Source organism: Lissotriton helveticus, chromosome 1_2 (genome assembly GCF_964261635.1).
Source record: "Lissotriton helveticus chromosome 1_2, aLisHel1.1, whole genome shotgun sequence".
NCBI lineage: Eukaryota > Metazoa > Chordata > Amphibia > Caudata > Salamandridae > Lissotriton > Lissotriton helveticus.
In genome coordinates this window covers 376,821,494-376,823,993 of record NC_136058.1, presented here as the reverse complement: position 1 = coordinate 376,823,993, position 2,500 = coordinate 376,821,494, and the positions used below count along the sequence as shown (strand labels likewise).

Sequence of the window (2,500 nt, the reverse complement as noted above, 5' to 3'; positions counted from 1 at the left end):
AGTCAATTTCATAATTAGGATAGAAAACAAAAGGCCTAGCCCTGTAATACAACTGTAGGCATATGAGGAGGGGAAAATAAGTCAAAAGGCCATCAGCATTTGTTGATCTGGCTTGAAGGCTGTAAGTGTAAGGACCTTGTGGCGCAACGGTAGCGCGTCTGACTCCAGATCAGAAGGTTGCGTGGTCAAATCACGTTGGGGTCACTGCTTACCATTTTATTCCCCACTGAGTTCATATATTTCCTTTCGAAAACAAAGTCAAAGGAACGCAGCCTTGCATTGGCCGGGAATCGAACCCGGGCCTCCCGCGTGGCAGGCGAGAATTCTACCACTGAACCACCAATGCTTCACATGGGGAGTTCACAGGCATAGCTCTGTCCAAGACAGTGATCAGGTGCCCACACACTTAAATTGTACACATATGAACAAAGTGTGCGCAGCAGACATGACAACGCCAAAGTTTCACATGATGATGGCTTATATAAGACAAGCTCCAGGCAGGCACATACATATCAAGATATATATTGAGTCTAAGGAAAGATGTTGTAGTCACTCGTCTCTGTGGCGCAATCGGTTAGCGCGTTCGGCTGTTAACCGAAAGGTTGGTGGTTCAAGCCCACCCAGGGACGTATTATTTTGCCTGAATGAAACACTTGAATGGAAAACAGATACATACCTTTGCTCTCTCCTGCTGGACACCCTTTCCCTGAATATTTCAATTCTCTGCGTTCTCTCGGCACCTGCAGTCAATTTCATAATTAGGATAGAAAACAAAAGGTCAAGCTCTGTAATACAACTGTAGGCATATGAGGAGGGGAAAATAAGTCAAAAGGCCCACAGCATTTGTTGATCTGGCTCCGAAAGCTGTAAGTGTGAGGACCTCGTGGCGCAACGGTAGCGCGTCTGACTCCAGATCAGAAGGTTGTGTGTTCAAATCACGTCGGGGTCACTGCTTACCATTTTATTCCCCACTGAGGTCATATATTTCCTTTCGAAAACAAAGTCAAAAGAAAGCAGTCTTGCATTGGCCGGGAATCGAACCCGGGCCTCCCGTGTGGCAGGCGAGAATTCTACCACTGAACCACCAATGCTTCACATGGGCTGTTCACAGGCAGAGCTCTGCCCAAGACAGTGATCAGGTGCACACACTTAAATTGTACACATATGAACAAAGTGTGCGCAGCAGACATGATAACGCCAACGTTTCACATGAAGATGGCAAGAATCAGATGCAGGAGACTATAACTATGAATGTCTTTGCATTTGCTGAGGTCACTGGCTTGGGACTAGAGTTGTGTATATCAGGGCATGATGGCAGGCTGCTCCCGACAAAAGTGGTTCACAGAATGCACCCGCCAGATCACCAGCACTATTGTGTTTCAGATTATTTCACTGAACTCTCCTCCTGGAAAATCCTTCCCACTGGCTTTCCCAGATTCTGTGTCCTCCCCTAAATGCTGGGGTGAAACGGGCAGAGTTCTGCGCCCTGCGTCCCTTTACGCCTCCCTAACGCGCTCCCAACGCGGCCTACAGCCCTGGTCGGGCACAGCCCTGGTCGGGCTTAGATCACTGGAGCCTTTTGTGACCAAGAACTCCGGAAGCCTAGGGTCAGGCCTGTTGCACAGGCATATTGTGCCTTGCCAATCCGGGATTGTTGTGTTTCAGGGCCTAGCCATCAATACTCCTGGGATTTCTTTCCCTGAGAACCCTCTTGTCCCTGTCCTCCCACAAGCCCCAGCTTTTATGTAAAATTAAGTGTGCACCATGGGCCTTCCCCTATTTGCTCTCTCCCCAATCTCTTTCTCCAAAGCTGAGCTCTGAAGGTAAATGTATCTATCTGAGTGAGGGGCTAGGGAGGGCCTTTCCCAGCAGTCTTACAAGTCAAGAGTTCAGAGAAAGCACCTGCTATGGGAGGGAGACTTTGCTCACAGAGAAGTCAAGTCTAACATAACACATCTGATGGGCAAGGCACACGCCTTACTGGCTGGTAGCACACCTACAGAGGAGCAGGGAGCTATGCTAAGCAGGCAACAGAAAAGTCATGTATGTGTCTCATACACTGGGACCGGTAGTAATACTTGCTCTAAGACCATTAGACAGTAGTCTATTCATCATTACGTCCAACAATAACAAGACACTAAGCAAATGAGAAATGCTGTATGGCATAAAGACGCATTATATAACACAAGCTCCAGGCAGGCACACAATTATCAAGATATATATTGGGTCTCAGGAACTGTGCTACAGTTATTAACCTCTGTGGTGCAAATGGTTAGCGCGTTCGGTTGTTACCAGAAAGGTTGGTGGTTCAAGCCCACCCAGGGAAGTATCCTTTTTGCCGGCATGAAACACTTTAATGAAACACAGATACGTACCTCTGCTCTCTCCTGCTTAAGACCCTTTATCTGAACATTTCAATCCTCTGCATTCTCTCTGCACCTGCAGTCAATTTCATAATTAGGATAGAAAACAAAAGGCCTAGCCCTGTAATACAACTGTA

The 2,500-nt window shown here is 47.4% G+C and overlaps 3 non-coding genes across 3 annotated transcripts; 2 read left to right on the top strand and 1 right to left on the bottom strand.

Moving 5' to 3' along the window:
- Positions 1–275: 275 nt before the first annotated feature.
- Positions 276–346, bottom strand: TRNAG-GCC (transfer RNA glycine (anticodon GCC)). Its single transcript has one exon. It is a non-coding gene; the product is annotated as a tRNA-Gly (tRNA).
- Positions 347–555: 209 nt separating this feature from the next.
- On the top strand, positions 556–629 carry TRNAN-GUU (transfer RNA asparagine (anticodon GUU)). The gene has a single exon. It is a non-coding gene; the product is annotated as a tRNA-Asn (tRNA).
- Positions 630–877: 248 nt separating this feature from the next.
- On the top strand, positions 878–949 carry TRNAW-CCA (transfer RNA tryptophan (anticodon CCA)). Its single transcript has one exon. It is a non-coding gene; the product is annotated as a tRNA-Trp (tRNA).
- Positions 950–2,500: the final 1,551 nt, after the last annotated feature.